Genomic DNA, 16,148 nt, shown 5'->3' on the forward strand with positions numbered 1-16,148 from the left:
TGCCGACATGCAGAACAACTTTTCGAAGAACATCTTTGTCACTTTTGCGAAAGCAAAGATTCGGAGACAAAGGAGGGACCCCCCCCCCCTCTGAAGATGACAAATCGTCATCATCTTAAAGAAAGATGCTTCACGTGTCAAATGGCCCCCGCCACTCAAAATAATAATTCCTTTCTTCATTATTAGAAGCTTTCCAGCTGTCCACAATAATGTAATCTTTAGTGGATAAAAACATCATGCCTGACATAATAGGCAAAGATCAGACCCTCTCAATGTATCTATAAATTGAGAGTTATGTTTTGTTTTAGAGACATCGCAATAACGAGTGCAAGAAAAAACACTCTCTATCTAAAAGATAAAGATCTACTTTTCATAGAATTTTTTCATCCCAATCGCACCAATGGTTTAAGAAGAATATCAGATAAAATCATTGAGATTATCTCTAGTTCAAAAAAGAAGATTAATTATACCGACTCGCATTGTATAATTACAAGTTGGAGTTACAACAACACCAGCCAAGAAGATCTTCGTCAAGCCTCCAAGTTTGGCGAAAAATTCATGAACAATAGCATGGAAGTATCCAATGCTACACACCAACACTTCTGCCGACATGCATAACAACTTTTCGAAGAACATCTTTGTCACTTTTGCGAAAGCAAAGATTCGGAGACAAAGGAGGGACCCCCTCTGAAGATGACAAATCGTCATCATCTTGAAGAAAGATGCTTCACGTGTCAAATGGCCCCCGCCACTCAAAATAATAATGCCTTTCTTCATTATTAGAAGCTTTCCAGCTGTCCACAATAATGTAATCTTTAGTGGATAAAAACGTCATGCCTGACATAATAGGCAAAGATCAGACCCTCTCAATGTATCTATAAATTGAGAGTTATGTTTTGTTTTAGAGACATCGCAATAACGAGTGCAAGAAAAAACACTCTCTATCTAGTAAATTTTCAGTTCAATGTCTAGTGAGTAATTCCTCCCTTAGAAGGGAGAAAATGTAAAATATTGTAAGAGTTTTCCCTTTTTGGGAACTCTTTTATCAATAAATCTTTCTTTTGTTATATTTGAATGTTCATACCAATTAGAGTCATGAAACTTGTAAGTGACAGAGTGCCAGGTCGACGATGATTAACAGTACTATAGGCACGATGCCAACAGGGAAAGCAACCACACAGACCAAAGAACAACACAGGCTGGCTTGAATAGTTTCTATCTATGTAAGTATAACACTCACTACATTACAATCACACATTTATTGATACAAGAGTCTTCTTTTCACAATTTTTATATTTATTCCCTTCTTTGTTAAATAAAAAAAATTCCATACACATCCACACACCCAAACTGGTATCAGAGCCTTGATAATATGGCATTACATAATAATAAAACACTTTACAGTGTAATATGGCATTACATTATAATAAAAGACTTTACAGTGTAATTTTGAAAGAATTCATAATAAAGAGATTGAAATTTCTCAACATAAAGAAATACTTTTCAGTAATAAAAAAGACTTAGTGCATATAAATTTCAGAATTCTACAAGCACAAAATAAACATACTCACGAATATATACCAAACATGGTTAGTATACGTAAGTATCTCCTGCATAAGCAAAAAGTACATCATGAACAGCTTGATAGAAATAAAAACTTAGTTTCAGAACTCAGAAAAAGGATTTTAACTTGTTAACAATTCTTAAAATGAATAAAGAAATTTTCAACAACTCTAAAGAAAATAATTCAGAAGAAAAACAAATCTTAACTTATGCTGAAGATGAAGACGACTTTCATGCAAATCTTTTAATAAAACAAGACCTTCTCTCACGAGTTAAGAAAATAGATTTAAAAATAAAGAAAGAAAACGTTTTCAAAAATGTTCCTTCTAAACTTAGTATTCTAAATCCTCTTAAAAGGAAAAATGAAATCTTTTACTTTGTTAGTACTAAATAAATGTCCGTAGACATAAAAGATACAATTGGAGCTGTCTTTCTACCCCTTTTAACTAAGGAACAAATAAACAATAACTTAAAAAGTATTCCAGTTGAGATTAGATCAAAAATTAGAATGGTCCATATCGGAGCTGTAAAATTTTTGATAAAATCCCAATTCCAAGCACGAATAAATTCCCCCATAAAAATGGCCTTATTGGACAACAGAATTACTGACAGACAGGACTGCATCTTAGGTGCTGCAAAGGGAAACCTTGCTTACCAAAAGTTTATGTTTTCAGTCTATCCAAAGTTTGCTCTGGATTTAAAATCTGCAAATATAGATAAAACCTTATCTTTTATACATCACTTTGAAAGAAGTGACCTTATGAGTCCAGGTGATAAACCATTCACCATAACATATCTCATAGGATATGCCCTGACCAATAGTCACCATAGCATAGACTATAAGAAAGACGAGTACATCGAACTTGATGATGTCTTTTCAGAAATAGGCCATGTCAAAGATAAACAATTATGAGACATAAATCCTCAAGAAAACTCTTGGGTTTTAAATATAGCTAGAAATAAAAAAGCTCTAGGAGAAACTCTTAGACCAAGAATTTCTATGGATTCACTCCACATAGGAGAAAGCTCGGAGAGAAACGAAAATAACTTAATAAGACACATGTCTTTAAAAATTGATAGTCTACGCCAGAATATCAAACAAATCACTGACATTATAAATGAGTAATAAAATTGATTTTCTTCATTTCTATAAAAAAAGGTAAAACAGTCAAAATTAAAACTCTTGACGATAATACTGAAAAGAAAGAATACGTTTTCTCTACTTCTGGAAAAGCTGGTATTCAAACAATTGTAAATCATTGTAATAATCTCAACCAAATCATTGCAAGATGTCTCTTAAAAACTTCGAAAATAAGCCAATATCTTGGTATTTCAAAAGATATTTCTATAGATATTTCAAAAAATAAAATACCTTTTAACCAATTTAAAAACGATTTAGCCTTTATGGTTAAAATAAAATCTTGATAAAAATGATTTTGAAAAATTCTTCGAAGTTATTGAAAGACAAAATAAATTAACTATCAAGTTAACCCAGTCTATTAACAGACATTCCATTCTTTTAGAAAACTCTTTAAAAAACAACCAATTTGTTGAAGAAGTCGCCAAAAAGGCAAATATTGGGGGCACTCTTAAGGAAACCAACCTTAAGATCACTAATATACATGATCAGTTAAAACAGCTAATAGGATGACCTCGATACCCGAGCTCAATAGATCAACCACCTCGATACCTGAGCTCAATAGATCAATCAACCTCCTTAATGAAAAAATAAATGGGCTGATTATAAACTTGGACTTAACAGTCAATAAATACGTAACCATTACCCAGTTGGAAGTAGCATCTGCAAAAATTATTGCAGACATTACTAAGGAGTTATCTGAAACGATTAACTCTTGCCCATGTAATAAAGACATTCTTGAGCACATCAAGAATATCTCCATCATAGAACAAAAAACCAAGCCTGGAAAATATTCAGATCTTAAGAAATACTCACCTCCCAATCCTAGTGTTGGAAACCCTGACTTAGGAAGCTCAAAAGATTCCCAGAAAATTGACATTTTCAGGAAAGACTAAAAATGAAAGAAACAATCTCTGAGCAACTCGAGAAATATTTCTTTAACCTTCAATATGAAGATTATGATAAAGCTGACCAAAAGCTTATTCGATTTTTATCTTTAGAAACTGAAGAATGTGAAGAATTGTATAAAAAAGAACCCAAACTTTTTGATCAATATTTTAGAATGACTAAAATAAATGAACCTGGCATTGAATCAGAACAAGAAGATAATTTTAAAACAAATACAAAGACTGTTATGTTCGAATATTCGGATATGGAAGATGATGAAGCAAAATCTTCTTATACAGCCACAAGAAGAGACAATAAAAAGAAATGTGAGTTCCAAATGCCTGTCCACAATGGTATTCCAAATAGTGGTCAAGGACCCAATACGATCAATGTATTAAATATTGATTATATCCAAGATCTAAAACTCAGAGAAAGAGTTGTAGAAAAATGGGTTACTGAGATTTCACTAATCTTACAGACAAACCCAGATGAATTTGAAAAAGCAAAAAATGTTCTACTACTTTTAGAACACAAAACTGATGGAATTGTGCAAAAATTCCTAAGAAACAATAATTGGAATGAAGAATTGAATGGTTCAGATCTTTTTGATAATCTCATAAATGTAATATACACTACTTTCTTAGGTCTTGATTATATTTCTAATAAAGACTTCACCATTAATAAGAAAGTTGACATAGCAAGAGTTTCAATGACAAAACTCCAATTACATGGTATTAGTCTTCTCGATAAATACACATGTATGTATGAATCATATCTATATGATATTCCACAGAGAAGTGAATATGCGCAATGGATATCTGCTTATCTCATGAAAATTCCAATTATTGGAGAAACATGTACCGACAGATGGAAAAAAGAAGCTACTAGAGAAATCCAGCAAACCAGTCTTTCTTATGCAACAAAAATTGCAAAAGAAGAAATTGATAGAATCTGTCAAGACAGATATAAACAACAAAATCTTAAAACAATAAGCAAAGATTGTTGTAGCATTCTCTCTGATTTCAAAAACTTTGATATTGGAAAGAAAAATTATACTAACAAAAAGTATAAAAGCAAAAAGAAATAAAAATCTTGTTGGAAAAAGAAAAGAAGAAAAATTTCACCAGGAAAATACTTCAAAAAACCTTCAAAAGAAACACCTAAGAAGACTACTTCCTGTCCGCAAGGAAAGAAAAAATGTAGGTGTTGGATCTGCAGTGAAGAAGGACACTACGCTAATGAATGTCCAAATAGAAAAAATACCCTGACAAAGTCAAGGTTTTACAAACCGCTAACAATGGAGGCTATGAAGCTCTTGAAGAAGAGTATGATGGTATACAACATGTTTTTATATATCATGTTGAGACAGAATCTTCATCAGACACTGAAGAATACGAATCAACAACGGATGACTCAGACTAGTCCCATACAGACCCCACTTTCCAGGGAGGAGGAGATTAACCATTTTTGCGCAAACCTCCAGAAAATTGATGATTCCCTTATCATGAATCTTACTAATCCAAACTCTATTTATGTTTCTGCCTTCCTTAACTTTAAAGGATATAAAAAATTTAGAGTACATTGTTTTGTAGACACAGGTGCATCTTTATGTCTTGCAAGCAAATTCATCATTCCGGATGAACTCTGGGAAAACGCTCCCAAAGAAATTAGTGCCACTATTGCAAATGGTGAAACCATAAAAATTAATAAAGTTTGTAGAAATATTAATCTCGAAATTTCAGGAGAACATTTCAATGTTCCCACCATTTACCAACAAATTCAGGAATTGATATCATAATTGGTAACAACTTCTGTCAAGTCTATGGACCATTCATACAATGGATAGATAGAATTGCCTTTCATCTTAATAATGATATGGTAATTATAAAAAAGGTTACAGAGGCCTATAGCAAAGGAAAACCAGGTTTTCTTGAAACTCAAGAAAAAGGTTCTAAAGAAAAACAAATTCCAGGTACTGATATAACCCATGACGGGATTAATAAAGAAATGATTATTTCTATTCAAACTACCAGGTTCAAACAGATCGAGGATCTTCTTGAAAAAGTTTGTTCTGAAAATCCTATTGATCCAAATAAAACCAAAGGATGGATGCAAGCTTCAATTAAGCTTATTGATCCCAAAACGGTTATTAGAGAAAAACCTACGGTTTACTCTCTACAAGATAGGGAAGAATTTTCCAAACAAATCAAGGAATTACTTGATATGAGACTAATTATAGAATCAAAATTCCCTCATATGTCTCCTGCCTTTCTTGTCAATAAAGAAGCAGAGAAAAGAAGAGGAAAGTAGCACATGGTTGTCAACTACAAAGCAATCAATGATGGAACTATTGGAGACTCACATAATCTTCCCAATATGCACGAACTCTTGACTCTTCTACGAGGAAAAAACATTTATTCAAGTTTCGACTGCAAGTCAGGTTTCTGGCAAGTTCTACTTGATGAAGAATCGCAGCTTCTCACTGCCTTCACATGTCCTGATGGACTCTTTCAATGGAAAGTACTACCCTTTGGGCTTAAACAAGCTCCTAGTATTTTTCAAAGACACATGCAGAACGCTCTTCGAGGCCTTGAAGGTTTCTGCACTATATACGTTGATGACATCATGATCTTCAGCAAAAATGAACAAGAACACTATGTTCATGTCGCACAGGTTCTCAGAACTATTTTAAAATATGGAATAATACTTTCAAAAAAGAAAGCTCATCTTTTCAAAAAAAAAAAATCAATTTTTTGGGTTTAGAAATAAATGAGGGTACTCATTGTCCTCAAAAGCATATTCTTGAACATTTACATGACTTTCCAAATGTTTTAGAAGAGAAAAAGCAACTACAAAGATTTCTTGGTGTTTTAACTTATGCTGAAACATATATTGAAAAACTTGCAGCCATGAGAAAACCTTTACAGGCAAAATTAAAAAAAGATGTCATTTGGAATTGGTCAAGTGCTGATACAGACTACATCAAAAAGATAAAGAAAGTTTTAGTCAATTTTCCAAAACTTTATCTTCCAAACATTGAAGACAGTTTAATTATTGAAACCGATGCTTCTGATGAATTTTGGGGAGGTGTTTTAAAAGCTAAAAATCCCAAAAACGAAGAACAAATTTGCAGGTACACCTCTGGCAGTTTCAAAGCAGCTGAGAAAAACTACCATAGCAATGAAAAAGATTTACTCGCTGTAAAAAGAGTTATTACAAAATTCTCTATATATTTAACACCAGTAAAATTCCTGGTTCGTACAGATAATAAAAATTTTACTTATTTCCTCCGAACTAAGATTGCAGGAGATAACAAATTAGGCCGGCTAATACGTTGGCAAGAGTGGTTTTCACGATATACTTTCACTATTGAACATCTCGCAGGAAACAAAAACGTACTGGCAGACTGCCTCACCATGACTTCAGGTATGCCTTACATCATCCATGATATTACTCGCTCGTCTCGAGCCCTATAAAAGGATATGATCCTCATGACATATTTCCTCACAAAAACTGATGGGTTTTGGTCATAAGACATCCTATGTGCTCATACAAACCCTAATGGTTGGATCTAGGTTTCTCTATTGTACATGCTTTGAATCCAAGACTATAAACCCTAATTCTAGCATATGGAAATCAATATTAACATATAATTAGGTTTATGATATTACCTTGATTGTTATGTAGCAATAACAATCCCAATTCCTCCTTGAATTGACTTTGGAAGGCTTAGAGTCACAAGTGTCACTCCTCTAATGGCTTACAAACACCAAGAGCAAATGGAGAAGGTATAAAGAGAGAGGATAGAGGTAGGAATTCGTCCTTAGGACTTCTTGGGAAGGCTTAGACGAATTCATGAGCCTTAGGGGGTTTATATAGGTGTAAAGATTAGGGTTTTAGTCCTTATCCTTATCTAGTTGCTTTCCCACCAAGCAACCATAAGATAAGTCTTAGAAACCCTTATCCTAGTCGAATTCTAAGGCATTATCTCCTTAAATTCGTTCACCCTATATTTAAGATAATCCTTACCTTATTTTGTAACTATCACATAATTACAATTCAGCCCCTCTAGTTTAATTAATTACACTTGATCACAAAAGTAATTCTTAATTAATTATTGACCAATATTAATTAAACAAATATGATTTCTCCTTTAATATATTATTCTTATAACATATTAATAAATCATAATAACCTCTCTCTCTCTATTTATTTCTCCAATCAAGTTGCTTTGGTGAAGGCAACCCAAAAGGACCATGCACCATCGGGTCAAGTACATACCAAAATAGTTATGGACTTAGACACTAATCCAACAAAAACTTCCCCTACAAAAAAGAGAGGGGGAGATTAGAGAGAAAAGTAAACAAAAACTGAGTTTACAAAAATGGAAGACCTCAACATTTTGAGGATAAAGAAACAAATGCTCCTTATAGAGCTATCTGTAATTGAGCAGAAAATCAACTTGTATGAACAAGTAACAACGGTCACCAATGTACCGGAAAGCGAAATCTCAAAAACAAAGGCTATTCTAGTGCAAACGACACCTGGTAAAGAATCAACAAATCCATTGAAAGCTGATGCTTTGCTAAAAAAGCATAATAAAGGAGACAGCTACTCCTCTTCCTAATGGAAAAACTAGCTTATCGATCGATTCCAATCCTTGTACTGAAGGAATCAGTAAAATGACAACTTTGTCGCCCACTAACAAATATGTGCAGGAGTTTACACCAGATTACAAAAGAGCTCTTAACAAAGAAGCTGAAAGATTTTATGTAATCTACAAAGGACCCCATGCCAGTGTTCATATAGACTGGGGAATTACAGAAACTTTCTGTAAAGTTGATAAAGTTACTTGCAAAAATTCAGAAATGAAGCATCTGCAAGATTAAGCCTTGCCACTTATCAAGACGATACAAGCAAGACTAACCAACCACTTCTTCGACAAAAAATTCAAAAAGTCAAAGAAGCCCACAGAGACCAAAGGTTTGACGTTCCAAATGACATTCAACAAATGGTTAACTATCCTGAAATCTCTTTTGAAGATTTCAGAACAATCTGGAAGAAAGCAAGAGCTGCATGCCCAGAAGACCTTGTTCATGAAAAGTTTTTCACTACGGACAAGAAAACAAAAATTATGTTCAACTTCCTCGAAGGAGCAGATGCAAAATTAGTCTACCAAGCCTTTCAAGCTGGACTAATCGACAATATCTACCCAAGTTGCAACCTTCAAGAACTCAAATTCTTCCCAAGTAGCATGGTAGAATCCATTAAGAACTTTTGAAAGAAAGTGTGACAACCCGATATTTCAAATCTTTGTAATGACCTAAAAAGTCAAGTATTGTAACCACTTTTGCATTAATAAAATTAACTTTGATAATAAAATGTCCAAAAAGTTCTATTTTAATTCCCTCTATGTTTAAATGTCATTAAACCGGGATCTTACGTAAAAAGAGCGCCCAAATCCGACTTTGTATATTGAAGTTAAGATTTTTCCAAGTTCGGCTTAGCAACAGACAGCTAAAAACTCGAATCGGAGATCGAGCGACTTTTGGTCGGAATGACCTAAACGAGAATCGAAGGTCTCGACAATGATATTTCAGCGATGAAAAGTCTGGCAAAAACCGACGTCAGATAAAGAAGTTATGAATTTTTAAAGAAATTCCTTAATCACGTCATTTTATAATTAAATAATAAAAATAATTTAGGAATTTGCCAACGGAGTCTAAACGAAAGTTGTAGATCTTAGTCTCACCTACGCGTGGATATAAAGAACGTCGAAAACGGAGTTCGTATGAAGAAGATATGATTTTTTGAAGTTTATTAAATAAATTATATATAAATTTATATCAAAATCCGGTAATATCCGAAGGAGGAGTCAGCGTCCTCATCCGGGTTACGCGTTGCGTACCCTCGTACGCCCCGCGTACCCGAAGGCCTTGGTCTCGGTCCGTCCACGTCGCCCCTATGCGAAGCTATCCGACCCGCCGTCCCATCCGACCCGCCGTCCCATCCGAAGCCGAGGCAGTCGAGGACTCGCTCATGCATGACGTACGCATACGCGCTGCGTACGAGCGTACGCCCCACGTACCGAGGTTTCTCAGACCCCCTATAAATAGAAATGCGAGGGTTCCGGAAAAATCACCCCATTTCTCTCCTTTCTCTCGCGATCTTGCCTCGATTTCCGTGCCCGTTCAAACCCGAAGCCCTGGTCTTTTTGCTCAAGTCCCGAAGGTCGATTTTGCTCCCGAGATTCCCGAGAATCCCAAGAAAAATCCGTTTCCCGAGACGAAACTCTGCCCGGTTTTTCCATCTTGCTATCTTCAAACTTTCAAGTGAGTTCATACCCCTAATCAATATTTTAAATAGTTTTAAATGCTTTAATAGGGGGGGGGGGGGAATACAAGTAGAAACAAACAGGTTATTGAATCATTGATATGTGTTTTATAACTGTGTTTGTCATTTAACAGATTTCACATGCTACAAAATGTGATGCATGAAATGATTTTACATCTTAAAAACACATTGTTACCAAATGTTTTACCTTTGAAATGTTTATTAAAATGACATCAAGTCATTGTTAATTATTGTTCAAAACCCATAAGATGTTTTACAAAACCATTTTACATTCTTGAACTAAACTATGCATATACACTTATATTATTATATATGTATTGATTTTATAGTTTACATCTTTCATTTAGTTTCCCACACCCTTGAGTAGTAAGAGTGTATAAACCTACATGATCAAACAGTTATATTACAATAAATTATCATAGGGATAATTTGGAGACATCAAACATTACTTCTATTACAAGGAATCACACAAGAGTCAGTTCATTCATGAGTCTATACTAGTACATTACCTGATACATGAATACCTACAGAGGTTCACCTGATACATGAATATGTTTACATATACTTACTTGTTACATGGACACACATACATGAATACCATACATGAACACTTTTACGTAGGTGCATTATCCTGTATTCACTTACCTGGATACTTGTACTTAGGACCACGAGGATGATTTCTTAGTACTTACTGTGTAAATTGTCTTTCCTATCCCGGTTCAATGGGATAGCTAGACGGGACTTACCATTCCGAACCCCACTGATTAGGAAGATCGATTTGGGACTAACCCTTCCACCCACCTGCTGCTGCTACAGAGGACAATTGGACAATCTTCGGATGTTGATTAGGTTATACATTCTGCTTAATGCGATGCTGTGTTGGTCCTAGTACCCAGTGACAACACTTACAGTAGTACCTTTTCCTGTTTACTTTATTTTGTGATACATTCACATAAACGATGAGTTAGACTAAGCACTTTTAGTACTAGTCAATACAAAGGAAAAACTATCATTTTACAAACAGAACATTCGGGTCTTGGTAGAAGACTACACTTTATACGTATAGAACATTCGGGTCTTGGTAGAAGACTACATTTCATACTTATAGAAAATAAGGGTTTTTCTAGGGATTTCATACTTACCTCAACATTTTCATTTAAAGGTTTACATGGCTTTCATAACAGATTTTCACAAACAAGGCAATGGCACTTATATACTTATGAATTCACCAGCTTTAAAGTTGATACTCACTTTCAAAATAACTTGTATTCTCAGGTCATCAGTAGACAGGTACGGAGGCCAGGTTTTGAGAAGATGGAGCAGACAAGTCTCGTCTTTTATTTTGATTATATATTTTTGGTGTCTTATTACATAAAAGAACACACATGTATTAAACTTTACTTATAATGCAATGGATGATGTTGTTGCTTGTTTATTATATTCCACTGTTGTGATACTGTACATGACATCCTCCACCCCTGAACGTTTCCGCCGTTCGTGGTTTTGGGGTGTGACAGATTGGTATCAGAGCATTGTTTATAGTGAATTAAGTATATCAACCCATAAAAGATATACTAACTATAAATACATGGGATTAAAACACTCTGTCTAAGAGTTTATACTTTTAAATAATAAAATATTTAACAAAGTATACGTGCCTGCATTCATACTAAAATCAGTGTCACAACGACAAGAACAAAAGTATTACGATTGTTGAATATCACAAGTAAGCCTGGGGATATATGGTCAGTCTTGGGAATGGCATAGCCTGATCAACTATGTTGGTCCGAGGAGTGATTAGAATATGCCCAAGAATGGTTGTGATATGGCAGCAAGTCTAAAAACTTACCAACACAACCATAAAGAAATACCATAGGGGTATTTGGTCTTACTGTAATTATGTTAGTCAGTTCGTCTATTTTAGCTATTCCTTCTGTTGTTGGGCTATGGGGATTTAGTCCATGAGACACATTCATTAATCCTTTATTCTTATCCATTTCGTCATCTTTTAAACGTATAGTTAAAGATGCCGCCATGCAGGAATCCAAGGAGGAACCCAAACAACGCAGCACCAATACCACCACCTCCACCACCACCTGTACCTCTTCAACCACCTAACCCTTTCGATGCCAACATGTTCCAGGCAGCTTTCACAGCAGCAGTTGCAGCTGCTGTGTCAGCAATCAACGCTCCTGCCCCTAGTGGATCAGGAACAGGTGCACCACCCTCGAACCACGGCGAAAGCCATGGACACCCTCGGGAGTGCACCTACAAGGACTTCACTAACGCCAAACCCCGCAGCTTTAATGGAACTGGGGGTGTTATGGTGTTGAGACAATGGATTGAGAAGATGGAATCTGTCTTCGAGATCTGCGGATGCCAAGAAGGCAACAAGGTCAAGTTCGCAGCTTGTACCTTCTCTGACCGAGCACTAACATGGTGGAACAACCATGTTAAGTATCTAACTTTGGTGGTGGCGTATTCCATCGGCTGGGAAAAGTTGAAAGACATGCTGATTAAAGAATACTGTCCTCGAGGTGAAATACAAAAACTCGAGCAAGAATTATGGGGTCTACAAATGGTTGGATCCGACATCACTACCTACACAAATAGGTTCTGTGATTTGGCAAACTTATGCCCTGATATGGTTGCTCTCCAGAGCAAAAAGATCGAGAGATATATCTGGGGACTGTCGCCCTAGATCCAGTCAAGTATAATCGCTTCCAGGCCTATTACCTTTGATAGTGCCAAGGAACTGGCACAATCTCTTATCGATCACCGGAAACCTCAGAACACAACAATCCCTACACCTGTACCACAAAAATCCAACCCCGACTACGACAAGAAGGGGTGGAATAAGAGGAAAAGAGGGGCTCCGCGAGGATCCTCTAATACACAACAACTTGTGGCGATCAATGCTGCCACAATGACTCCTGTTGCCCCTACGAACCTCTTACCAGCAAAAATATATGTTGGGACTCTCCCGAAGTGCACCAAGTGCAACTTCCACCACCACGGACCTTGCAGGGAGATGCAGTGCTCTAACTGCAACAAGAAGGGACACACCGTCCGTTTCTGCAAAACTCCAACAGCTCAAGCTACCCAGATTCCTAACGCCGGTATGGGCCAAGCTTGCTACGGTTGTGGCGAAGTGGGCCACTACAAGAGAAACTGCCCTAAAGCGGGGACGGCTGGAGGAGTGGGAAGAGTTATGGCCCTAGGCCACGAGGAAGCAGTAGTTGATCCTACGATAGTTACTGGTATGTTCCTCCTCGATAACTCATATGCTTGCATACTTTTCGATAGTGGAGCCGAGAAAAGTTTTGTAAGTCACAAATTTGCACACCTGCTTAAACAAAAACCATGTGCACTAGATAGTTCATTCACGGTAGAAATGGCTAACGGGAAAACAGAGAGTACAAACTGCATATTCGTAGGTTGTACTTTAACTTTAGATGGCCATACTTTCAAGATAGATCTCATGCCAGTCACAACTAATTGTTTTGACGTTATCATCGGTATGGATTGGTTGAGTCTTCTTCGTGCCGACATTATGTGCTTCGAAAAAGTAGTTCGTCTTAACCTTCCTAACAACGAAACTTTAATTATCTACGGCGACAAACCCAGTACGAGCCTTCACATCATTTCGTGCATTCAAGCCCAGAAGTGCTTGCGGAAGGAGTACCATGCATTTCTTGCACACGTCGTCGATACTAGTCAAGAACTGAAAGACATCCAGAAAATCCCCGAAGTACGCGACTTTCCCGACATATTCCCAGAAGAACTTCCCGGTTTACCACCACAACGCCAAGTCGAGTTCAGAATCGACTTAGTGCCAGGGGCTACCCCCGTAGCCAAATCCCCGTATCGCCTGGCACCGGCTGAAATGCAGGAACTTTCCAGTCAACTTAACAAACTTCTCAAGAAGGGATTCATTCGACCAAGCTTCTCACCATGGGGAGCACCGGTCTTGTTCGTCAAGAAGAAAGATGGATCGTTTCGCATGTGCATCGACTATAGGGAACTCAACAAACTTACCATTAAAAATCGATATCCTTTGCCCCGCATTGACGATTTGTTTGATCAACTTCAAGGAGCCAACTACTTCTCGAAGATAGATCTGCGATCCGGATATCACCAACTACGAGTGTTAGAGGAGGATGTTCCCAAGACAGCCTTCCGAACTCGTTATGGGCACTACGAGTTTGTAGTGATGCCATTCGGATTAACTAACGCGCCCGCAGTATTCATGGATCTGATGAATAGGGTGTGTCGTCCTTACTTGGATCAATTCGTCATCGTCTTCATTGATGACATACCCATCTACTCTCGAAGTAAGGAGGAACATAGTCTACATCTCCGTAAAATCTTAGAGACATTGCGATTGGAGAAGCTCTACGCGAAGTTCTCAAAATGCGAATTTTGGATTCGGCGAGTCGAATTTTTGGGCCATGTGGTTAGTAAAGAAGGTATACATGTGGACCCCTCCAAGATCAAAGCCATTGAGAACTGGACATCACCAAAGACACCTACCGAAATTCGTCAATTTCTAGGTCTCGCTGGCTACTATCGCAGGTTCATTCAGAACTTCTCCAGCATAGCGAAACCTCTTACAACCCTGACCCAGAAAGGCGTGGCCTTTAACTGGGAAGAGAAACAGGAAAGAGCGTTCCAAACGCTCAAACGAGCCTTGTGCACCGCCCCGATACTATCCCTTCCCGAAGGAATAGAAGACTTCATTGTCTATTGCGATGCATCCAATCAAGGACTCGGATGTGTTCTGATGCAGCGAGGTAAAGTCATCGCCTATGCCTCGAGACAGCTAAAGGCACATGAGGTTAACTACACAACCCACGATCTTGAACTAGGAGCAGTTGTGTTCGCTCTGAAGATCTGGCGACATTACCTGTACGGTACAAAAAGCACGATCTTTACAGACCATAAGAGTCTGCAACACATTTTCGACCAGAAGGAGCTCAACATGAGACAACGACGGTGGGTCGAGCTACTCAGCAATTACAAATGCGAAATTCGTTATCATCTGGGTAAAGCCAATGTAGTAGCCGACGCCCTAAGTCGGAAAGAATATTCTGGTCGTAGGGTCAAATCTTTGACTCTAACTATCCATTCACACTTGTCCATGCAAATAAAGGAGGCTCAGCTCGACGCTTTGAAACCTGAAAACGTGACTGGTGAATCCCTTAGAGGGATGGATAAGAACCTAGAAGCCAAGGGTGGCGGAGCCTTGTACCTCATGGATCGGATCTGGACACCGAAACACGGTGGCTTCAGAGACTTGGTCATGACCGAAGCTCACAACACTCGTTATTCCGTCCACCTGGGTTCAAATAAGATGTATCTGGATCTTAAAAAGTTATACTGGTGGCCTAACATGAAGGCAGATATTGCTACCTTCGTGAGTAAATGCCTTACTTGCGCAAAGGTCAAGGTCGAATACCAGAAACCCTCCGGTCTTCTACAACAACCGGAGATACCAGAATGGAAGTAGGAGCGGATCACTATGGACTTCATAACCAAGTTGCCCAAGACGACGGGGGGACTTGATTCCATATGGGTCATCGTCGATAGATTGACCAAGTCTGCACACTTCTTACCGATCAAGGAAACAGACAAGATGGAGAAACTTACCAGAACTTACATTAAGGAGATTGTAAGGCTGCACGGTGTTCCCTTATCTATCATCTCCGACCGAGATAGTAGATTCACTTCGAGGTTCTGGCAGTCATTACAAAGTTCCCTAGGAACTAGGCTGGACATGAGTATAGCCTACCATCCACAGACCGACGGGCAAAGTGAGAGAACTATCCAAACCTTAGAAGATATGTTACGTGCCTGTGTGATTGGCTTTGGAAAAGCTTGGGATACTCATTTACCCCTTGTGGAATTTTCCTACAACAACAGTTATCATACGAGCATAAAGGCAGCTCCATTCGAGGCCCTCTATGGCCGAAAGTGCAGATCCCCTCTGTGCTGGGCTGAAGTGGGTGATACCCAGTTAGCTAAGGAACGAGCTCCCAAAAGCACTCTCACGGGTCCGGAGATCATTCGGGAAATGACAGAGAAGATCGTTCAAATTCGTGAACGATTGAAAGCCTCTAGAGACCGACAGAAAAGCTACGCCGACAAGCGCATGAAACCATTGGAGTTCCAGGTAGGAGACCGAGTCCTATTGAAGGTCTCACCC

Source organism: Lactuca serriola, chromosome 9 (assembly GCF_051521515.1).
Source record: "Lactuca serriola cultivar US96UC23 chromosome 9, Lser_US96UC23_V15, whole genome shotgun sequence".
Lineage (NCBI taxonomy): Eukaryota > Viridiplantae > Streptophyta > Magnoliopsida > Asterales > Asteraceae > Lactuca > Lactuca serriola.